This window comes from Lepisosteus platostomus, chromosome 4, assembly GCF_059453375.1.
Source record: "Lepisosteus platostomus isolate fLepPlt1 chromosome 4, fLepPlt1.hap1, whole genome shotgun sequence".
Classification (NCBI taxonomy): Eukaryota; Metazoa; Chordata; class Actinopteri; order Semionotiformes; family Lepisosteidae; genus Lepisosteus; species Lepisosteus platostomus.
Genome location: NC_142614.1, coordinates 19,060,170 through 19,085,956, shown reverse-complemented (window position 1 = coordinate 19,085,956; position 25,787 = coordinate 19,060,170).

Below are 25,787 nucleotides of genomic sequence, written 5' to 3'. Positions count from 1 at the left end.
GGGTCCTACTTGAAATATTTGTGATTCCTATTGGATCAGAGACATTAACAAAAGCAGGTTGAAAGAAAACATTTTTTTTTTAAATGACTTTAATCAAGGTCTAAAAGCTTTTAAAAGAAACTCATCTCTATCGACTCATCTTTAAGACAAGCTTTGTTCTGTGAGCTCTTAATGTTAACATTCAGATATAGTACTGCCCTATCCACTTCATGCTGGGGTGTTGAGTTCAGCAGTGTGTATGCATCGTCCAAAGGAGGATTTGAACTTATGATCCCTTGGCTAAAAGCCAAGCATGTCTACCTGCTGCATTCTGTGAGGCCTACTGGGTGGTCTTGCCTTTCTCTGGAAAGGGGTGGGGACATGATGGAGGCTGGCCATGACAATAGAAAGAATTAACTAAGCAAATTGTCTGCTTGTACAGTAGACAGCTGCCCGTTCAAATCGCACAGCCTTTCACAGTGCAGATGTGTACTGTAATAGAGCAGACACAAAAGCATACCAAGCACACATGTGTGTCTTCAGAGCCTTCTTTTTCTCATTTCACCTTCATTAAGTACTGACTCAAGTCAGACATTTTTTTTCTTCCTACAAAGTCATTTCCTCTTGACTTTGCTATCTTACTTGTCATGGATCAAGTCTGTTGTCTGGCCATTGGCTTGTTAATGCTTTCTTGAGAGGCAAGCAATGACTATTTATTACTCTGAAAGCCATAATGGTTTGGTTTCTGACTGGTAATGTCCCACACTTGCCATTTAAATCTCAGAAAAAACTCACTTCCTAAATCTCACATTTCCTTTCAGCTTTGAATGGAAATGTTTTTATTTTTTTCCAGTCTTTGTATAATATCTGCTTCGCAGAATGAAGAAAGATAAGAGTTTGACATTAATGAAAAATCAACAGTATACTTCCATCTGTTTCCCTTTCTTAAAAAACATGTAAGACTTAGATTTGTTTAAATTATACTTTGTAAGTGACTGCATTAATTTTAATATTGATGGACCACAGATGTATTGCCTTATGTAGAATTAGCTAGTAGCTGAACCTAACTTATTAGTGCTTCATTGAAGCTTTCAGAGTTCAACAAATGTCTAATCAGCAATAGCAGTGAGATTATCATCCCTCTGAATGGAGGAGAATCCGTTCTATCTTTTATGTGCTTGGGTTTAATCAAATAATTACAAATTAACTTAAATGTGTATTATTTTAATAGCACTTGTCACAGGGTCAACTTTGACAAAGGCATTAAAAGTCAGCTTAATGGACTTCCTCAGCACTGGGACAAATGCGTGAAACACAGGCAAAAAAGGCATAAATGGACAGTACAGAGAAGTGCTTTTAATACTGAGAAGGTGAGGCACTTTAAAGGGTTAAGGCCAGGGAGAAATTTGGCCAGGACACCACGGGAACACCCCTACTCTTTTTGATAAATGCCCTGAGATTTTTAATGACCACAGAGAGTTAGGACCTCAGCTTTATATCTCATCCAAAGGATGGCACTTTTTTAAAATACAGTGTCCCTATCACAGTAGGGTGATACACAATAGCTATCTGGAAAATGGTACTCACCCAGGCTAAAGTTTGTTCAATCAATTGATCCAAGGATCTCATCCATTTATTAACCACGGCTGATAATTTGTTCGACACCCACTACCCTTTGCAAAAGTACCTCCTGTTTTCTGTTTTAAATATACTTCCACATAGATTCCTCTTATTTCATCTGGTTCCTGTTTTGAAATAAAGAGTGATAGTGTGGGCAGGTGTAAAACTTATTACTTCTACTGTGAACCATACCATAGACCACTGGGCTACTCTGTCATAAACAGGAAATATGTACTGTAAAATTCTACATTTCTGTTTATCTGTGCAAGCATTTCTTTTTTAGACAGTATGATTTTACATCAGGGTATACATGCTTATTCACTCATTCTTTAATCAAAATCATAACAAAGTGAAAGAAGCTGGTTAGTATTTATAGCCATATGAGTTTCTTCTCTATTAGAAATTTATTATAGCTTCAGTGCTTTAATGCTGTAAGTGCTGCTATTTTCAGAACTTTAACAAATGCAGCTGTATTGACATATCAGCCTAGTATGTAGCCAAATTAAGTGATAAATTGCTTCCCTGGCACATTTGATGAATAGGTCTTTTAACATACATGTTAAATATAATAATAAAAGAGCTCATCCTTCACTTTTCATATGGCCTTGCTACAAAATCCGTGCAAATATAAATCATCACAAGAAAACCATTATAAATGGGCATCGTATGCATTCCCTGTTTACATGTGTACCATAAAATTAGGGTATGTAATAAATGAACTATGCACCTCAATCATAAAAGCTTCAACTAGTGTAGTATTTAAAAATGTATCTATCAGCTTTTGTTTTATTATTAGTTTGACATTCATCAAAGCACCTAGAAAATGAACAATAGGGTTTGAAAATAATTTGTTAAAATGTTACATTAAGATAATGAAAGCATTTATATGTGCCCATACAACTTTAACAGCTGGAGAAGGACTGAATATTATTTTGCTGCAGTGCAAAGTTGGCATCAGGTTTGTCTAAAGTGATCTATAAAAGTAATAATGCTTCAATACTACTAATTAAGATGGAAGAATGAGAACATTAGTTCCCTTAAATACTTTCTTGCTTCCCTTATTCTTAAAGCAAAGAACCTCTCATATCTAATTGATTGTTACATGGCATTCTTCTTCAAAATGGTTGGTCAGGAAAGTACTCTGATAGAAAGTTCTGATGTATGAAAATTGATTCTCCAAAAAAAATGAACTTATCTAGTTTTCCCAAAGATTTTGCACACTGTGGGATATGTACAAGCCTTGTGAAGCACAGCTTCCCTTGGGTCCTGCATGTTGTACAAGGCCTGACTATCACACCGATGTGCTTCTATCTTTTCCATTTGGTGGTTGTTGTCTTAAACACATCTGTTGTATGATCTCTATGCTAATCGCTCTATGCTGCGAGTTCACTTTCTCTGTAACATGGTACAGATAAGAGGGTCACCTATCTCAAATAAAGAAACAAAACTCATCTAAAGTTTAAGAGTGCTCAGAGTTGTCTCAGAGGAAGGAACTATAAAAGAATCACCTGAACTTAAAGAAGGTTCTGTAGATGAATTGTGTTTTTTCTGCAAACACTTTTGTGTGTTCCTACAAAGCAGTAAGTCCCACACAGGCAAAAGTGTTTTCATATTGACTGAAAAATGGGGAAAGATGGAATCAGTCAAGCCACAGGAAAATGAAGAATCCCAGATTGTATTATGAAAGCCAAAGAAACACAACAACATCACCCCTATAATACCTCTGTTTACTGAATGGAAAAGAACACAACCCCCTCCTAACAATCTTCTCCAGGCTGGTTCACCAGTGTCAGCTCTGGAGAGATGAAGACTTAACACATCTTCTGAAATATGAAATAAACATACAGTATATATTTCACAACTCACATGTTGATACAGGTCCCATCTCAAACCTTAAATATACATAGATGTTTGATTAATACACAAATAGTAAATTAATAATTATTATGAATAATTAAAATTAACTCATGAAATTGAACTTTTTTGAAAATATATATAGAGTAACACCAAGCTCTCCTTGTTGAAGAGTAAAAACAAACATGATAAGCTGATTTAACATCTTCAGTGTTTTAGCTAATACCCCGAGTAAAACAAATTAACTAGTAATTATCATTAAAACACTCAAGATTAATGAAGTGAAAGCTCCATAAAAAATGACAAGTCATTATCTGCAGGTTGGATAGTTTGGCATTCTTTGCTGAAACAAATGGTTGAGGTATTCTAGCTGTTAACACAAACTCCCATGATGCTTTAACCCCACATTAAAGCTTGAAATGGAAACCTTCTGTATGAAAAGAGATACCATACATTATTTAGTCATTATTTTTTTACAGTTCTTTGCACAGCCTTACAAATAACAGATCAGACAGCAAGTTGTATTCCTCTATTAAGCCCTTAGAAATTAATTGCTGTGGGCTTCATCTTCTGTACCAGTCTTCCACTTCCTCCAATTGGTCTTCTTTTCTGATCACTAAACCCATGTAGAGGGAAGAACAAAGCACCAGCCTTGAATGGTCAGATGCTGTCTGTCATATTCCAGTACTCTGCACAAGCATCAGTAACACATTACATCCTTATCATAACAGAGTGTTGTGCAAGTGATAGGAAAGGGAGCCAGCAGAGATGCAGTGGACCTCTCCATTCAAACACACTTCATTAAAATACCAGCTGTATTCTGAGTCATAAACCCTAAAGTTTGTGTTAGCTGATAAGATTCAATTGCTTTTAATTGCCCTGCTTACCTTGTTAAACTAATATTATTGTTAAAGTCAATATTCCCATGTGCCAAGTAAATTTATGTCAAAAACAACAGCGAAAAACATTCTTTTTTGAAGCATCACAAAAGTGTTTTAAAATATAGTCCTGAAAGGATTTTGTTATTTAATTCATTATATACGCACATATGTGGATGTACTTTTTTTGAACTGATTAATGAACACAATGAGAAAGCATTCTGTTTTCTGGAGATGTTCCTGCATCTAATTATATTCCTTATCCTTTTATCACACTGTGACACTGGGGAACAGTGTTCCCTCCAAAATATAAAAGTGCACTGATGTCACATTAAAGAATATTTCTTTCTCACCTGTTTTTTCTGCACAGCAGTCCAAAGTTTTAATCACAACTTCACAAAGGAACAGCAGTCCCCACTTTCAAGGACATAAAATAGGGCAAATGTGCATGAAGTGGGTCATATTATCAATAAACGCATGAATTTTTTTCTTGATGGTTAATATCCAGTTTATCTTCATGCTTTAGCTTAAACTATCAATACCGTGTTTCGTTCAATAATCCCCCCATTTAAAGGTCAAGAAAATGTGCCGCCATTATTAGTAATACTAATTACTGCCACCAGGAAATTTTCTGTCTAACCTCGGTGGAGCATCAGCTTTGAACTGCACTACAATATTCTATAATGCAGGAAACTAGTCTTTTTGGAACTGGCACAAAATCTGGAATTATAAGAAGCCATAAACATTACGTTTTATAAAGTATTTGCATACTATACAAGTAATATGCACAAATAAAAATTGAATCAATCATAATAAACCCTGCAATATTTGCCCTGTGAACAGCATTATGTTTAATATAATGTAATGTAACATTTCGCTTTTGCAAGATCTATTGAAATCACCAAAATTATTTTGAACTTTTGGAAGGGCTACATGGAGACTACATAATAATGTACAGTATATGATGTGAGCACAAAATAAGATTCAACCATATCTTTTTCCTTGGTTAAGCTAAAATAAAAACTAAAAATGTATTCAGTTTCCAGCTAAATACAAGCCATTATTTTAACATTTATGTGTCCTGTATTGTGTAAAAATAGTGTGTATACTGTAGTATACAAATGTAGTATTTGTATGTTAGTCCTAAAAAATGCATATCAAAATCTCAGTAACCTCATGATTTCAAACCTCATGATTTCTTACAGGATATTCCCCATAGGTATACAAGGTTGTATTCACTGCACCATGTATTTTAGTAGGTACTACTATTTTGTAGCACATACAGTACTAATATAAGAAACATTCCTATTGCACTCTTAGTCTTGTGGTAAGAGAGAGGACATATTGCTTACTTACTCACACAGCCATGTTTGAAAATTACAGTTTATAAGAAGTCAGTTTGCCTTCAATAGCTTCCTCTTCAATACAAGAAATGGGACCATGTAAAATACATTTGATTGGCTCAAAAGTGCCAGTAGTGCGTTTGAGATTTGAAAAAGTTAATTAAAAACAACATAATTCAGACTCTAAAACGTGTTCTGCTGTAGCCAGTATTAGAGTTAGTGAGTGGTTAACAAATAAATCTACAATAAATTGGCAGCATCCCTTAACATACAGATCTTTGTCTTCAAATTGGTTACAACAGATACACTAGATACACAAGAGCCCTGACATTTGATTTAAAGGGGTTTCCAGACTGTGAAGTGGAATATTTATCAGGCTTTTTTTAGGAAACCAATGAGAAGATTACATGAAAGAGGTACAATATGACATGAAATATGGTAAAGGCTGCCTTTAAAGATCTTATTTCAGAGATGCTATTGCCTGATTCTATGTGTCTAATATTCAGACAGAAAGAAAGCATCTCCAAGCTTTTTCAGCCATGTTTCAATTCTGCAGGAAAAGATAATAAGAATCTTTGTTACTCTATGGAGTCCCTTAACCAGTCCTTATCTGAGAGATGGTGTTCCATACTTCTAAAAGAAATACTTTTCATTAATAAACCCACACAGCAATATGTGAAGTAGTTGTAAATTATAATTAGCTTCAGTAATTGGGAAGTGCTTTATTTTATTGTATTTTATACTAGTCTATCCAGGTCTACCAAAAAAATCCATCAGTTTGAAAAGTAAGATTAGTTAAATTTAGAAAGGCGGTTGATATGGCTGAAATTTATGTAAAGAAAAATCAATGTCAATTTGTACCAGCTATAAGACAATATTTTTAGCAATGAATCTTAATTAATACTATTAATAGTCATCAATACTATGAAGAAAAAGAAGAAGAAGAGAAGAAGACTGATTAATCATATTTTAAACACATTCATTTCCAATTATTTTTCATGCTCCAAAATGAAGTCATGACCTCTGCTGAGATCTTTTTCATTACTTTACATCTTTTTGAGGTACTTCAGTGTTTGGAGTTCCGAAGATCAGTTCTAAAAATAATTTCTAAGTCGAAAACTGTTATTTTATGACATACTGTAAATACCTTGAAAATTCTAAACTTTCTTACTGTTATAAGAGATGAAGGTTTGGAATACTGCCTGTTACGTGTGGCATGTGATAATTTATTGCTTATTAATAATTGATATATTGATATAATCTTGTTGCAATAACATAATTATTAACCAAACCTGTTTTTGGAAATTCTATGGGAAATTTTACCTTTTACAAATCTAAAACCTGATTTGCCAAAGAAACATTCAAACTTATCACCACACATAAAGGGTGGGTCTGGTTCAGAGCAGCAGAAAGCTGTAGTGATGTTACCTAGGTGGCAGAGAAAGCACTACTACACCATGAAGCTGCTGTTATTCAGTAGGTCTAGATACATATGCTAGGAGGTTACTTACAATGAGAAGGATTTTATAACAGAAGGGAAAATAAACCCAGGAGAATGGATAAATGGATAAATGGAATGGAGAATGGATAAATGTATCATGTACCTCAGTACAATTAGTTGGCCTATTCAAGTATAGAAAAGTTATTATTATAATAAGATCCCCATTTTCACATAGTTCCACATTTCTAAGCTTTCTAGCATATTTCTTAAACCATACCAGTCGTAAATTGTAAATGGTTTGTTGTTGTTTCTGTTGATGCTGTTGATAGCTTTTGATTGGTTCTTCAAGCATGTTTTGTGTGGTTTCATCAGTATACTATGCAAGCCTTGAAATATCCCCCTCCCTTTTTTTACCTTGAACTTAGGAAAAGAACATTGGCTTGAAACATTTACGTGTGAATTGATAGTGAGCTGATTTATGGTCCTTATTGCATGGCATAATTAATTTTATGCATATGACTTCTGTAACAATTACCATTTTCAGCGATTAGGGAAGTTCACTGCTTATATGAAGGCATCAATAACTGTACATTCATCTCCTTAAAGCCTAGAAGGCTGAGAAAGAAAAAAAGGCCTATTCTTTTTAAAACGCAGACTTGATTACCACAGGAAAATTCCAAAAAAGGGTAAGAGTTCTAGGTTGACCAATTTTCCTAATGTACTGTGCATATCAAAAGACAAAAAACGAAAGACTTTTAGTGACCTTTTATCTTTGTACTTTATCCTTCTTGTTGTAGCAAGAAACAGACTCCATACAAAGAAGGGTGCCAGGTAGTGTTGCAGTAGGAAGAAATATAAACCCAATTTGATTAATGTTGGATTATTAGTCCAATACAGGGTCACAGGGGGACCAAATGCAAGTTAGGAATAGCCAGCTATCATCCTAAAAGGTTGGTTTATACAAAAATAACTTTAAAATTGCCTTAATTTAAAATAATATTGTATTCCTCAAAAAATAAAAAGTATTCCACACTTTTCACATGGATGACACAGAATATCACATTGACCCAGAAAGCGTGGCCCTCCTTCACCGGAACTGGCCATCTCTAACTTCCACCAGCGTGAATCACGCCCATTAATTCATATCAATCCAAACAAATTTGTCTTACAGTTCCTGAGCTATGGACTGCATTAATCCTCACCTATCCTGTATGTACAGTAGGTGAGCATACCGTAGGAGGCACTTAAAAACTAACACAGAAAGAGGGGAAGCACTTTCATACAGTATAAAGAACAAATAATTGTAATTGTAAGATTGTATAGACTCTAACCGTGTAGGCTATAAACTGGATTTGCTGTGGATATTGTTAACTTTTATATTCTTCACAAGTAAAGGTTATCTGATGCTCCGTGGGTGCTGGCTTTAATTATCAGAAAAAGTAAACAATCCTATGTGTCACTGATGTAACTTAAACATATTACAGAAAATAATTTACACAAATAAAAGAACATAAAGGAAAACAGAAGAATCATAAAGAGAAAATCATCTTTAATAAGACATGTAGAAATCTGAATATGTCCAAATGCAAAATACTTTTCCCCCTTGAATTGCTTCACTTAGAAAACTGGTGAATACCGTAAAAAGGTACAGCTGTAAAGTTTGCTTGCTAGATAAAAGGAGCTATCGTCTTCGCCCCCCTGTTTATGCTCTGCCAACGTATCAGGAAGAAAAAACAAGCGAGCCCTTTAGGCAGAAAAAGTCTGCCAACTCCTGACGCTATATAGGCTGTACAAATCACTGGATGAAAAATTGGATATGAAGGCTTTCACTTTGGGGGTCAGAAGTGTCCTGGTCAGGGACACTCAAGGGTTATTTTACTAAATGACTGATGGCCTTCTGGGGTTTCTGATAAACAGGATATAGTGAGATCAGCAACACAACTGAAGACCCATGTCAACAACTTTAAATTCCCTATTGATCATGCTACCTTTTATTCCTTTTTTAAAATGTTCTTTTTAGTGCACAAAGACTAAATGATAATATTCTTTTAATTATTAGTTATATCAATTATCATAATTGATAATTGAATGATTATTAACTAATCAAAGTTAATATCAATGTTTGTGTATCCCAAATTCCTCAGAGATGTAAATTAATTTGTAATCAAAAAGGTTGGTTCTGGAAAGTTTCATAATGACATAATGGACACATCTGATTTATTATACCTACCTCCTAAGTACAACAACAGAAATTTTTGAGAGCTCAGTTGTAATAAAAGAACAGAATAACCCGTGGTTCTCCAGCACAATTAATTATATGACCATGACTATTCTTCTCCCATTTAAAAGAAGAAGATAGCATTCTTAATACTTGTATCAGGCTCCCCTGTAATTTTCTCCGCGCAAGACTTAAAAGGTTCCTTTTCTTCAAACTGTCAGTCTAGGACATTGTCTTAATCCCTTGATTTTTTATATTTCAAACACTGTAAAAGTTCTATTTTCTCACACTCTCAGTTGTAATCTCCTTAGTGTCTCCCAGTATGGATGTTTAAAATTAAGTCAATCAGCTGCAGAAGAAAACTCATATAGAAAGAATCCATCAGGTGCAGCTCTCCAAGCCTTTACTGCCTCGCCACAGGCATAATAGATAAATTAACAGCAGCTGTATCACCCTGCAACTTGCATCTGGCAACCCAGCAGAGCACAGCAGGTATAAGCGTGGCCAGTACCTGGATGGACCTCCTGGGTAAGGTCAGGTTACTTCTCTAAGTGGTGTTAGTGGGGCCGGTAGGGGGTGCTCATCCAAAGAAGGCTTCACAGACAAAACATTGTATTTTTTTGGAATATTTATTCATGGAATAAACCTTTACTTGTTCCTTTGTAGCCTACGTATGTTGACACAGCTACCTACTTGAACTCCTTTACCAATCATGGCCTCATAATAATCCCCATCTATCAATTGGCTTAACTCTGTTCTCCTCCCCACTGACAGTGTGGTGAGCGTACTGGTGCTGCCATCGCATCATCCAGGTGGGGCTACACATTGGTGGTGGTGGAGGGAAGTCCCCATTACCTGTACAGTGCTTTGAGTGTAGTGTCCAGAAAAGTGCTAAATAAGTTTAAGTCTTCTTATTATTATTGTTGTTATTATTAAATATCAAATTAGTATCGAAATAGGCCAGAATCCATTGATGCCTCAAGAGTGACTTTAGATGCATCTCTGCAGCTGCAGCAGAAGCAGCAGCCTCTTTTTATTTCCAGTCAGAAAAACTAGTGGGATCCTTTTCTGCCTCTGTGAGATGCCCAGATTTGGAATTCACCTAGTGAGAGCACCAAGATAGAACAGGGAAGATCCCTGATTAGAATAATGGCCAAAAAAGATTTAACGTCTTTCCCAAACTCACCTAATTCTGTGTATTCCAGAAACATATGTAAAAAAGTGCCACTCTGCCTGAGTGTGCAAAGGAAACTAGAATCAAACTTCATGTAATACTGCCAGCAACTTGTTCACCCTGCAACTCCCAACTGGGTAAACCTGAAGCTAAGCAGGTGTGAGCCTGGTCAGTACCTGGATGGCAGACCTCCTTGGAAAAACTAAGGTTACTGCTGGAAGAGGTGTTAGTGGGGCCAGTAGGGGACACTTACCCTGAGGTCTCTGTGGGTTCTAATGCCCCAGTATAGTGACAGGGACACTATAAAAAGGCGCCATCCTTCGGATGAGATGTAAAACTGAGGTCCTGATTCTCTGGGGTCATTAAAAAAACCCAGGACATTTCTTGAAAAGAGTAGGGGTATTAGGGTAGGGTGCCAATTTCCCATTGGCCTTTACCATTCATGGCCTCCTAATAATCCCCACATATGAATTGAGTTCATCACTGTTCTTCTCCCCACCGATGGCTGGTGTGTGGTGAGCTTAGTGGTGTACTATGATTAGTGTTGCATCATCCAAGTGGGGCTGCACAATGGTGGTGGTGGAGTGGAGTCCTCATTACCTGTAGAGTGCTTTCAGTGGAGAGTCCAGAAAAGCACTATGGAAGTGTTAGCAAGTATTACATATTATTATTATTATTAATTATTACTGTATCAATAATGTCTATGAGTAGTTAAATACACTCTGTGTAGAAAATGTAAGTAGACATTTGATGATAGATATCAACCCAACTATTGTCCCTGGAAATAGCTTCATTTGTGACATTCCACTCCCTATTCTAGACTGTAACAATTGATTAGTGCTTATTATAACATATCATTGTTTATCATAACTTATTAAAGAGGCATGGTGAAAGCCAAACACTTAGGAGCACCTGTTCTTTGTTGAAAGGTATTTTAAAGGGATGAGCAATGTCGCCTTAAATTATTAAAAGTCATCTTCTTTCATTTAAACAGCAGACCATAGATACCTTAGTACAGTAAATTTAGCTCATGGAATTGGCCATGTAAAATAATGAAGAAAGTGCAAAAGCAATGAGCACATTTCTTGTGACTAGCAAATTTCAGATTGGTCAGTCTTTAAATTGTTTCCTTTTTCCCTGATTACACTTCTTTCTAGTTTTAACTTACAGCAACTGTTGACATTCTTCTAAATGTCTTCTGATTTGTTAGAACTGTGGTAGAACAGTGGGAATACCATATCATTTATTTCACATTTCTCATGGGATTTCCATTGTTGTATAGTTTAGTGTATGTAGTGGAACCACAAGAAATCTCACACAATCCCTAGTAAAACTACACTTAAACCTTGGGAAAACTGAGAGAGTTCTAAGTACACCTCTTTTGAACACCTTTTCTTATTCAACTATGTGAAATCAAACAGGCTTGAGCACCACTCGTATGAGAACATAAGGAAAATGGCTTTGTGAATACCCTCGCTTATGTTTCATGGTTTACATAAATTTTGTCATGATGTCTAATTCATGTTGAAATATTTTAGAAGCAATAGTATTGTACCCTGAGGAAAGTTAGCAGGAATTAGCTTCCATTCTGCAATTTTACCACCATTTATCACCTTCATGTTGACACCTGACATTAACATGTCTATCCAGAGTAATTGAAAACACTCAAGGTTTATCGCAGCACACAATGCAATGACTTCTATTTCCACAAAACAATGACAAATACTGTATGCAGACATAATAAATGTCAACAAATAATGGTGTAATGTAGATACAGCTACTGTTATTGCCTTACACAAGGAGACAGATCAACATTAAAACAAAATGACTGCTTGAAGAAAAGCCTGTTAGATATGAGACCTCTGTCAGAGAACACATTCTGACTGAATTGATCTAGATTATATGAATAATGTAGCAGACACTAAAGAAGGCAATATAAATGCACACATATATTCTAATCTTTCAGCTGCTGTTCAGTAAAAGCTGTGTTTCAAGCTTTCTTCTTCACTGTTACTGTACTATATCTTGCCCTCTGGTAAATGAATCCAGAATAGTAACCTCTACCATTTTCTAATGTTATTCACAAAATGATGCATAATAATTATTTGAGATTAAACCATGACAAGAAATTGTCCATAGCCTTTTGTGCTATAGACAACTTTTTATCTTCTTTTTTTATCACTGACCTTTAATTTAAAAATGCAGTCCCACTTATCAGCCAATTCTTACCATCTACACATCTTTCTAATCCCCTTATATGAATCCTAAAAGAGCTCCTGATATTGAGAGTCACGCCAACAAAGACAAAAGAGTCTTGTCTACGTCTTATTTTTAAACTGTCTCAAATCACAGACTTTACTCGTTTGTGCGTTTGTGGTACATGTTTGTTCTGAAGCATGTGCTATTTCTTGAGGCCTTTATGCCTTAATTCGTAAATGTATTAGTAATAATTGCTTACACTTGTATAGCGTTTTTCTGGACACGCCACTCAAAGCCCTTTACAGGTAATGGGGACTCCCCTCCACCATCACCAATGTGCAGCATCCACCTGGATGATGCGATGGTAGCCATAGTGCACCAGAACACTCCCCACACAACAGCTATTAGTGGGGAGGAGAGCAGAGTAATGAAGCCAATTTATAGAGGGGGATTATTAGGAGGACATGATTGGTAAGAGCCAATGGGAAATTTGGCCAGGACGCTGGGATTACACCCCTATTCTTTTCGAAAAACGCCCTGGGATTTTTAATGACCACAGAGAGTCAGGACATCAGTTTTACATCTCATCCGAAGGACGGCGTCTGTTTACAGTATAGTGTCCACCTCACTATACTGGGGCATTAGGACCCACATGGACCGCAGGGTGAGCGCCCCCTGCTGGCCCCACTTACACCTCTTCCAGCAGCAACCTTAGTTTTTCCCAGGAGGTCTTTCCCAGGAGGTCCATCTAAGTACTGACCAGGCTCACACCTGCTTAGCTTCAGTGGGTTGCCAGTTGTGAGCTGCAGAGTGATATGGCTGCTGGCTATGCCATTACTACGTCTTTCTTCCCTGACACAGTTCTAAACTGTACTTTTGCAATGCATTTTCAACCTGTAGCAATGTGACCTTTCAAATGTAGCATCATCGCCAGGGCCAATTTGAGGTGAAATCCGCCTAGGCCACAATCTCTGACCTTGAAGGAGTCATTCGGAGACAGGCTGTGATTAACATGTATCCTCCATTATGAATTTGCAATTGATGTAGTAATGATGGTTTCCTTGTGGTGATTTAATTTAGTCCTGCCATTGTGCATCTTGTTTTGTATAGCTTTTAGTTACATAAAACTATTCATTAGATCATCAGGCACATGAAAAGTAAGTATATTAACTGGGAACACTGTTTCTCCCCATATGTGATTGACTGTATCTCTAAGTAAAGATTTCATTTGAGGTCTCAACTTATTTCCTGCTTGCCGTGCTCAACTGCTTTTGCCTCATCTTAGGCTGTCTAAAGTCTTTCTTTTTCATCCTTGTCATGTTAATATCGGATTGAATATTAGTACTTTGGGAGTTTAAAATAAGGTTATTATAAGGTTATTATTCCTAATTCCTATTATGCTTTTGTTAGCCATCAATATACATCAGTAACTTTGAAAATAATCATTTTAAGATTGATAAGATAAGATCACTTTATTAGCCATATACAATTTCTTGCATTAGGAATTCAATATAATATTCATAAACATATTTGGAAATTTTGAGCTTTTATACCATAACAAAAAACTTCAGGTCAGTCCCTATGCTACAAGATCAACTTGATTTAAATATTTTAAAACATTCTGTTTACAATTTGAGAATTCCATCCACAAAAGACACAATTTTTACTTTGCTCCAGATGAAGAAAAGGTCCCAGACAGCTCTCTATTATGACACAGTGATTTCTGTCTGCTGTAGCCTAGCTGATTTTGAAGTCCTCCAGCAATCTTTGCTGATCTTTTTCATAATTTGTTTATTCATATATTTCAGGCAGTTTGTAGCTTCCAGCATTTCCCTTCTTGCCTAAAGCTTTTACTCTGGCTTTTTACTCAGGGGTAAATCTAGAATTGAGTTTCCACATAAAGGAAGCTGATAACAGATGGTTGAAGGAATTGTGTCCATTTGGACAGAGTGACCTTTAAATGTAATGATAATTCTCCAGCTTCCATTATTTACATGGGTGTATAATCAACTGACACACCATACTTCATTTAAATTACTCTCCTGTCACCAACACACCGAAACACTGTTCAACAAATGCCTTTTTTATACAAATGTATGAGTAGAATAATTATTTGATTCTATCTTACCAATGGATTAATAGCATATGACAGCATTCTGTGTGCATTTGAGTAAATGTGCATGACATTCTTTATTGGGTATTAATATATCTAACTTTTATTGTACAAAATGAAGTAGTTTCATTCTTTATTCTAAGGACTATTTTTTCATAGAATAGAATAGGGGAATAGAGAATTTTGTAAACTGCTCTTTCAGCATTTTTATTAATAATAAATCCTAAGCACACTCCCATGCTTTTGCTTGTGCTCCTGTAAACTTTGAAAGGCAATGAGACTACTGGTTGCAAAGTTAATGAGAACTTGCATGTTTCTCATGTTATACAGGAAGCAGTGCTCTGAACAGTAACCCAGGTTAATTAATGAACTAATCCAAGCACAGAGAATGAAACACAGAGGTTGCAGACAGGGAGCACCAGGTCACAGCACTGAACAGATGCCCTATTACAATGTTAATGATACCAGGGCTCAGGTCAAATAATTATATTCCAAGCGTTTGTGTAAATTACAATAAGAAGCAAGCCAAAGATAGCTTTTTATGATGAGGAGCTTGGTTTTGTAGAGAGAGCATGTGGCACACGCCTGAAATCCCTGAGCACTTTCTTCCATTGTGTTTGCCACAGAGAGCCCAGCTATCCGGCAATAGGCCTCATGCCTGTTATTCTGATATAGAGTTTGATAAGAATCCGATTATAAGAAACCCCATCCCAGCCACAGCAAAATGAGTGCTGGTGTACTCTCACTGGGACCATTTCAGGTCTTTAATTTTCCATGCAGGCTAAAATATTGACAAGTTAATTCCTTTCATTGTTCTCTGGCACATGACTCCAGCTGAACTGGTAACAGGTGGTAAATAAAATGCAAATGAGTGAAGCTTGGGTCCTATTGTGCTCTGTTTTGATACATTGCAGTCTATGGATGTCAGCTCAACTGCATCAGAGAGTGTTGTGTTGCAGTGAATTACAGCCATGTTGAAGTAATCTCTTTAAGTTACAGTTACAGCATTACCTTTTCTCATGATAATCAATCACTATTGCTTGAACTGAAATCGATTATATTTGTGTGGAACATTGGCTAAATTAGTCAGCTGTTAAAACAAAAAAGGAAACCAAATGTCAAGCAGGATTATATTCACAATACTAATTATTATCACAATTAGTAGATAAAAAAAATGATCATGATTATTTTTCGTAGTGTTTTCTTTCTAATTCAAAAGAATCAAAAAGAAGAGGAAATCATATCTGGCATGTGAAACCGAGTAACAGTTGAATGAGAGAAGCAAACAAAGCATTTTGTTACTCATGGGCCAAATGGTAAGAAACACAAAGAAACTGAGCTATTCTAAATATTTATTTATAAATACCCTGTCCAGATATGTCAAATTTTGAAGATTAACTAAACAAATGGTAATTGTCTAAATAAAGAGTGATTCACTGAAGCTTAGTCCTGAGCCTGAGCCATTACTTCAGCTTCATCACATGGACTAGCAAACAAGCACATCTGGAAATTAAAGTTCAAGTGAACTTGGAAACTTGGATCTGAAGAGGTGAGCTCTCTTGTCTTAAGTATGAATATAGAAAATCGTTAATCTTGTTGATACTGATTCACTGCGATTCTTCTAGAATGTTCCCATGTTTGCTAGGTCAGTCTACCCATAACAAGTTGATAATCACACCAAATAGAACACCCTCCTCTTTTCTTAATTTTTCTTAAATTTCTCATGCTCACCTGATTTGCTAATATAAGCTTTTCTTCATCTGATGATCCAGTAATGTACCGTTTCTCTCTATATACTGTATGTATGGTTGTGACTGGCTGCATGTCTTCTCATTGGATTCTCACATGTTAAGCAACCTCGTGTTTTAATAATCTCCGTTCCGTCACTACACTACAGTTTTATTGATCCCAAAATGTCACACTTGATAAAATAGTGAAGAACACAATCACAACTGAGCACAGGAATAACCACAAAGCCTGCTACCTATTAATAGACTTGTCTCTTTAGACAGGACTTTTTGAATGTCCAAATTACAAGGCCCTCTCATTAAATATGTATTTATTGAGTTTAATTTATGCATTATGTACTTTGTTTCCTTATGTGTTGTCATTTTAAAAAACAGTCATAAACACAAAATATATATTGAACAGTTTGCCTTTCAATATTTGAACTTTATTGTTGCTTAAAATGTTAATATTGATCAAATGAGAGCTGCGAAGCACTGGCAGCAAATCTGTATGTATGTTGAAATTTACATTACGTTATTCAACTCTTATTAAAAAAACTAAATTTAGATTAATTGGTGTAAGAGCATTTCAGAAACTGATAGTTCAGGAACCAAGTTGCCTTTTATTCAGAGAGCAAAAGACTTAGGGATTTGATGATATATTCAAGTTTAAGAGAGGAAGCAGGTCACATTCAGGCAAGACCTTTTTGGAGAACTAATTTTACACAGATGCTGTCACCTCATGTTCTGGAAGAAATAAGATACAACAAGGAGAATAAGCAGCCTGAGACACAAAAGGGGAAGGGATGTAAAGCAAGTGAAATTTATTTTTTTAACCCCTGTCCTTAAAGCATATTAATCTTATCCGACCCCTTGGTCACTGAAGTGTCTCCAAATGATTTCTTTGGTCGGTGGCGGGGCGCTCTGCGCTGGGCTGAACATTAAATATCACCTGCTGTGATTAATTGGAAGTTAATTAAATCCATCACTGAAACAATGGGAAGGCAATGAGGTATGTAATCATTGAAATAGTAAATTAAATGATGTAGGTGCCTTCCATTTCCCTTATTGACAGTGATGGAAGGGGTGGCGGGCTGGATAGCTCAGCTGTACTTTCTGCCTGACCACTCCAGCGCAGTGAGCCACGCAGACGAAAACTTTCCAATCGACGAGGCAGGACAGACAAAATTAATCAGAGGCTCCCTCTAACCCCTCTGGTTTTTATCGATGGCTTCTATTTAAAAGCTGTTATTACTGTGTGTGTGTTGACCGTGTCTGTGTCAAAGCTCACTAGCATTCTACTGTTCACGTGGGAAAGACTTCAGCCATGTTGTGTGTGTATGTGTATGTTTTTAATCTGTTTATTTTGTTTTATCAATTCAAGTGTTTTATTTTGTTAGTTGGTTTTGTGCATACAGGATGATTCAGAACTCAAGAACAGAAAACAATCCTGGTAACTAAAAATGTTTTAACAAGTCATGCTTGCACATACCTCAAATTCTCATTGTTTGTGGGATTAGAGCGCCATACAGTAGGTCATCAATTTACCATAGTCAAGCACCATAAAGTGTTTGGTGAGGCTTATTTATTCATGGCAGAAGTACGGCACAACTCATGAACTGATTGTAAGAGCAAGGCAGGTGTGTGATACAAATATGGGAAAAGCTGAATAAAATGCAGCATCACCATACAAAGAGGGAACAGCTTTGAATGAGCCAGACATCTCTATCCATGTAACTGCCTACTAGTTTTGTTTCCTAAACCATTTGCATCAGTTATTTTTTTTTATTTGACTTTCCTTAGTTGTTTTACTCACTTACAATGTATAACACTCAAGCTGTTACTAAAATAAATTATTAGGCTACCCAATTTTAACTGACACTGTTAAATTCACATGCAAGAGACATGTGAATCCAACTATTAGTGAGATAGATATTTAATAGGTAAATGTACCTAAATGCCATTTATAAAGAAAATGCCCATGTACAGTGACATGGAGTATTGTAAGAGGTGTGGTTATTTAGGTTCATGGCTGCTGGATCAATAAAGATCAAATGTTTGTATAAGGGTGTGGCACTTGGGCTGAGGTAAACATTAGGAATGCTACAGCATGTCTGCCAGGCATGACCCAGATAGATGAAGTGGAAACCCACGAGTATGTTTCAGAAATTATTATTATTATTATTATTATTATTATTATTATTATTATTATTATTATTATTCATGAATATGATGACGTAATTGGTTGAAGTTTAAATTCAAATACTTTTGTTTCCCCTTTTATACTTAAAAACTAGAGGCAGTAAATCATGTACTGTATCTGGAGATTCCAAACACCACACAGTGCACATTATGTTATTTAAAATTGAAGTGTTAGCAGAGGTTTTGCACAGCCTCTTTAGATTGTCTCTGTAAGTCATAAACTGTGACAGATATCTCACAGCTGGGATCTGAAGAGAACAGGAAGCAGTCCCTTATAACTCCATAGCCTACAAAATAAAATCTGCAACAATTAAATACCTACAAGCAAATCATACTGTAGCTTGAATGTCCAGCTAGTTTTCTTTTCTTTTGAAATATCAAGCACTTGGGTTCAAATTATATTGTATGTCTATGCAATCCTGTTTTACAGATATCACATTGTTACTAATTATGTTGCTTTTATTGGGTGACACAGTGGTTAGCATTGTTTCCTTACAGTGCTGGGGTCATGGGTTCAATTCCAGACCTTCCTCTAGGTGCTCCCACAATCCAAACATATACTGGCTTGTCAATTGGCATCTGGGAAAACTGGCCTTGGTGTGAGTGTGTTTGTGTCTGTGTGTCTGCACTGTGATGGGCTAGTGCCCTGTCCAGAGAGTACCCTGTCTTGTAACCGTTGCTTGCTGAGATTGACTCTGGCTCCCCTGCAACCATTAATTGGAAGAAGTGGTTATGGATAAAATGGATGGATGGATGCATGTTTTTCTGAGTGAAGGTTTATAACATGTGCTATGCTAATATTCACCTCAGGTAGATGCCAAAAGAAAAACAATGCCCTGCTTTGTGAGTGTGCTGTCAGAGGTGCATCTTTAGGGTATGTTCAAAAGTAAGAGAAGAAGTTACAGCTGGAAGGCCAAGTCAGAGTACAGTGTCTGAAAATTGGAGGAGTAGTGGATATGGCTCTGGGCTTCAAATTGGAAAATTAGGAGTTCAAATCAAAAGTGTGGCATAGCTCATTCAAAAGAGAAGTCTGGCTCACCCAAGGCTGATTCTTACCATGTTATGAAAAATATTTAGTTAAAGAATCATTCAGCAACTGTATATTTCTATCATATCTGGAAAGGATACATAGATGTTATATGTTCATAAACATCTAAAAAAGTACTGATACAGAAAATATATGAGTTTATCTTCCCCAAAAAATAAGTTATATGGGGACAGTGTAAAAAGGATACAGGTTTTCCACACCAGTATTCCTAAGGTGACCATTGCTCAGCTTTGCCTTTTCTTGGATAGACCCCTCCAGGAAGCTGAGCAGGTGCATTAAAAAGCCCATACTGCTTGTCATCTAGACATTTAGCCAAATGGTCCGGACAGAGCAGTTCTTTAATGTTATTCAGAAAACACACATTGTCATAATGGACAAACAGCAGCAGCATCTGGGATGTTAATGCCAGCAAACAAGATTATCCTTAGAAAGGATTTCAGCTAAGCATTTCATCGTAATTAGATTTCGCCATCTCAGGAATGAATTGCCTTTTAGCAGTGAAAGCTGTCACTGGGGGACCCATTAGCTCCTTATAACTGAATTAAATGCATAATTAGTGTTACAATCACATTAGAGCTCTTCCTTGCTGTGCCTTCTGTAAACTGATCTGAGTTCGTACCCTGGGTCACTGTGGCCATCTTCTCGTTTCAGGAAAGGAAGGTGGGGATGTCTGTGGGTGTCAGTTTGTGTAAGATGGGGCGGCCAGGGGGGAAGAAGGTGTAGGCGGCAGCTCTAGGCCTCAGCTGGTATGTGGAAGTTTGTAAAAGTCAGGCGTGTGTGAATGTGAGCCTAGGCCTCGCCACGGCAACGGTCAGGCTATTCATCACCGGTCGCCGGGTGACAGTGACGGATGGGATAGGCTCCGGCCTGGCACTTCACCAGTGCAAGAATCATACGAGCCAGGGAGCAGAGTGACAGCTGGAGCGCCGTGTCAAGTGGTGTAGAGACCATAGCTATTAATAATCTGTGCCACATGATCTGCGCCGCGAGAAAACAATGATTTAGACATTGGTTAAGAATAAAGATTTTACATTTAGTCTGGGCGACAATCACGGCAACTAGTGAGAGCCTCGCAGCTCTTTAATCAGGCATATGGAAATGAAGCAATGAATACATTTAGCTGGCTGAAAGGGAAAGGTTTTATAATGTCCGCTCCATGGGGGGGTTTGGCTAGGACACACCCAGCCCCCCCAGTATCCTGACTCATGCTCCACTCCTCATGTGTGGCAATAAATGCCGTTTGTCAGTGGAAAGGCTCATAACCATCTAATTTGTAAAGTGTTCCATTATAAAGTCATAAATGTCTGCTAGCAATTCAGACTACTTCAGCTGTAGTGTAACAGCTATGAAGAGTGTATAGAGCACTGTCTGTGATTGCTTGTCTGTTGAGTAACCTTGTACAGGGTATATCTCTTCCTCCCTGGGAAAATATTGTGCTGATGTACAGTACCTGTTTGGTTTGGAGTTGACAGCCCAATTGTTGTTCAATTGTTAAACCTCTAACCAGAGCAGGGACAGAGAGATTCCACAATGGCCTACATATATGTAATGAAATTGTGGAAGGATCAGAGCTGTTTACCTGAATATTACCCCCAGAGTAATTTTGTATATATGATTGACACTTAAATAATTTGATGTTTTTGTGACATTTAGCTTTCTTTTACCTTTTTGTTTTTGTTAATTGAATATAAGGTGATATAGTGACCACTAGCAATGTAAATTTAACCACAGATTTGCTTCTGAATTGTAAATGTATTGAACTCCAGTAATATATTTAATAATACTAAATTACTACAAACTGACCTTAAGTCTGGAATACTGAGTGGTGCCTTCCTAGCTGCCAGGAAAATGGTGGGGATGTTCATTCAGGATTGTCAGTTCTACCAGTTAGTTCACCAAAGTGGAGACTTTAGTCCCCAATCCTACAAGAAGGTGGGAGGAGGATGTCCTTATATAGACACTGTACACTTCATCTTCATTTAACTTGCCTTGGATTTCTTTAAAGAACCAGACTGTGACATTGAATGGGAACTTGATGTGAACTTCTATCCAGCACTAAAGCAAAGACTGACAAAAAATATCAAGAAAGCAAAATACTCTTCACTGTACATCTAATTATATGTATAGATTAGTGGTCTGCTGATGTCACTTCCTTTCTTTTTTGAGAATATATCCATATTTTTTCTAATGGCTGTACCATGAGATTGGTGGCACTGCACTAGATGTCACAATGCCTCTTCTTTGACTTGATCCTTTCGGGAAGAGTAAGAGGGCTTTGTCTCTGAAATGACAGGCATTACATTTCTAAATTGTTAAAAATTGCCATCTGTGAAGCACCAACTGATTTGGATAGCCCGAGAAGAACATAAATGTATTTAACATTTTATTGGGTGGGTGCATAAAAACCCTTTAAATTGCCTTTAATCAAATGTCTTATCTGGAATCTACCTTATTTGTTGTCCACATTTTCCATATGTTGATGTGCCTCGTGCCTGTAATTCAAAACTGGAAATGCAGAGTGGGAATAGGACATGGAAGGGCAAGAGGAATGAGGCGGGACTTGTCAGTCAGGGGAGGGTGACAGATGGAGATGAGATTAAAAGAGACCGAGATGTGTGGCAAGGAAAGTTGATGATGAGGAGGACTGTCAACTGGACATGAAGCCGGTTGAGAGCATAAATCAGAGGTGTAACATGAAGTGTGGGCAATGCATTCTATATGGCCCCGCAATACAACCACATCAAATCTCACCACAGACATTATTCTCAAAGAAAGACAACACTGTGATCATGTTTCATTCTCAATTGTATTCATAAATAATCTTGCAAAGTGGGCAACATGGGTGAAGGAGGGGTTAGCTGCCTCGCAGCCTTGGGCTTCTCTCTTAGGCACTGGGCTACCTTCCTGTGTGGACTTTATATGTCTTCCCCTTGTCCATATGGTTTTTCTCTTACCTTCTTAAAAGATGTGCTAGCTCCAATAAAATGTATGTCAAAATTGCCCCAGTGTGTGCATCCATGTCCTGTGATGGACTGGCATTCCATCTAGGGTATAGTTCTGTCTTCCATCCTGTGCTCCTAGGTTGGCCCAATAGCTGCCACCCTTACTAGGATTTAACAGGTTTCTGGTTATGGATGATTCCTCATCATTCTAAAATAGGAAGTAGCAAGTCTATTTTCGCTAAAAGTAACACACCTTAGTACATTGTAATTACGTGGTACTGGCATGTTTATTGGTAAAAAAAAAGTATATACAAAATATATGTATGTCACAGTATAATAAAGGTATGTAATAAATTAGATGTTTTTGTGATAAACATTTTATTGATTTTATTCTTTCACTATAGACCTCACTTAACACTTAGTTGCAAATGATTACCCCTAATAGCCTATTGAATTATACCAATCAGAGAGAGAATACAGAGAAAACTAATGAAGTACTGGCAAAGAGACATTAGAAAGGAGTTTAGAGCTATGAATATTACCATGGTGACCTGTGCCTGTTTATTCTTCTTTAACTTCATGGTAAACCTATTTTTGTCTTGGCTGTTTGTTGTTCTCCAGAAAGTAGTCTAATAAATAATAGTATATTTCTAGCAAAGGTAGAGAATGCCCTTGAACCTGTTATGGAGGAAAAAACTCTATTGCCAAAAATAAATAAAGCCAATTAATCCTACCCTATCATGCCTTGTGGTTTTCCCAGTGATGCATAATCCCAATTTTAACTTTATTTCCCTTTTTCTTTAATGCATGAAAGTGTGCCTACTTGAAGTTGACATATAATCCTCCATAGTTTACCAAGTGTGTAAACCTTTTATTTTTATGCAGTGTTTAGGAACCAAGACAAACCCTTAATCCAATTCAATGTTGCAATCAAAGTACCATGAATCAAGCTTATTATAACAGGGCGTTTGGATTGTCAAGCATTTTGCATGTCATTATAGGGAGTTTGTTATAATGAAGTTGCTTTAATGGGATTTTACAAAGCTCTGAACCAAGGTTTACTTTCCGTGCATCGGAGATAATATTGTAAGAGACTATTCATGTTGAAAATATTCAGCATTAGAAATTGGATGACCCTCTAAATTTGTCCTCTGGTGATGATTCTGGTCTTCCACCTTCAAAGCTTTGGGAATCTTTTACTGATTAAAAGAATAATAATCATTAGTGAAGAAGGCTGGTACAAGCGAAAAGCAAAATGGGGAGTGATTACCCTGAATTCTCTATGAAAAGCATTCAAGAACACAGCTACTGTAGAATGGACAAGAGCTTGAAAACATATCTTATCTTCTCTTAATCTCGGCTTTGAGTATTGTTCTGGTAACCTAGAATTTAAGACCCTCCAATTCACTTTAATTTTAATTTGTCTGCCTGTTAATAGTTGTTTACACTCATGTGAAATCTTAATTAAAACAAAAATATTTTTTTAAATAATTAAAGCTGTTTGTTTCAGGGGAGTTATGTTCATATAAAATTCCATATGTTTATTGATTTCCAGAAACCAAATAATCATCATATTTTATTTATGTAATGATCGGAATCCCTCCTCTTAAGGGCGCTCCAGCCCTTTCGTATTTTAGTTGATTATGTGCACCTGCCCTCTGTTTGTCCCTCCTTGTTTAAGTTGGGCGTTCTCACTACTCCTGGCTCTGCATTGGAAGATGGACGCCCAGAGCCCCACCTAGCATCAAGTCGCCCTATGTCAGCAGCTTGAGGGCATAGGCTTCTGAATGACGTCCTGATCAGCTTGGAGCGCCTGTCCTCGTCATTCTATTTTTAACTTCCTTGTTATTGGCTCCATGTCCCCATTCCTTGTTTTTATTCTTGTCTTCATCTTGGATGGACCTCCCAGTTTTGGATATTGGACTGTTCCCTGGTTTCCCTATTTGGACTGTTTTGGACTCATTTGCCTGCACCACGCCCCTCGAGCACCGGATCACCAAAGTCACGCCCCCCTGTCTGTCAAGCCATCCTGATTCTCTTCGTCTCCTTACCTGATGTCCTTCTCCACTTTCTTCTAGATTATCCTGTCTGCATAGGGTCCTGAACTACGCTTCGCGTCGTAATCCCATTACAATTAATTTATTTTTATTGGTATTACATTATGGGTGGCATGGTGGGGGAGTGATTAGCATTGCTGCCTCACAGTATTAAGGCCTTGGGTTCAGTTCCTGGGGATGTTATCTACATGGAGTTTGAATGTTCTCCCTGTGTTCAAGTGGGTTTCCTCCGAGTGCTCTAGTTTCCTCCCACAGTCCAAAGACATTCTGATACTGTTAAGTCCCAGTGTGTGGTCCATGTGTGTTTTTGTTGCTATGTTCCACACTTCCTGACCTTGATTGTTCTCCCTCCCTCATTGGTCCATCATTACACCATGGTTTCCGTATTACGTCATCATCAATCAGCTTCTCAGCCAATCAGAACTCAGCTTATTAAGTATATAACTTGGAGCTTTTCTGAAAAAAGGGGCCTTTCGTTGGACTTTTGTCCCGCTCGGCTTAGCTTCGGTTTTGTTTTGCTTTTGGTTTTGCGTCGGTTTCTCTTCGTTTTTGTTCGTTTTGCTTAGTGTGTGTTTTCGTATAGCTTCGGCTTTGAAGGTTTGTTGGTTTGTGTTTGTTACTTTTACTTTTGTTTGTTTGTGTTATCCTTTATTTAGCCATTACCTTGTCCAGACGTATTGTATCAACCTCTGTGTTCTTTTGTACCCTGTTACTTGTGTCCACTCTTGTTTTCCCTTATTTGTATTCGTAGTTCACTTGTATTTGTGTTGACTTTTGTGTATAGGGTTTGTTTAGGTTTTCAGGTACATTCTGCACACGTAGTTGATATTACATTACATTACGTATTATGTATTAGTAACACTAGTTTAGGACAGGTGAGTGCTGTTTTGTCTTGTATGGTTTTGGGTAGTCAATGGAGGTTAGCTATGGTGTTTGAAGACGCCAAAGACCGAGTGTTTCGGGTTTTCTATTGTAATTAGGTCAGCTTTCCC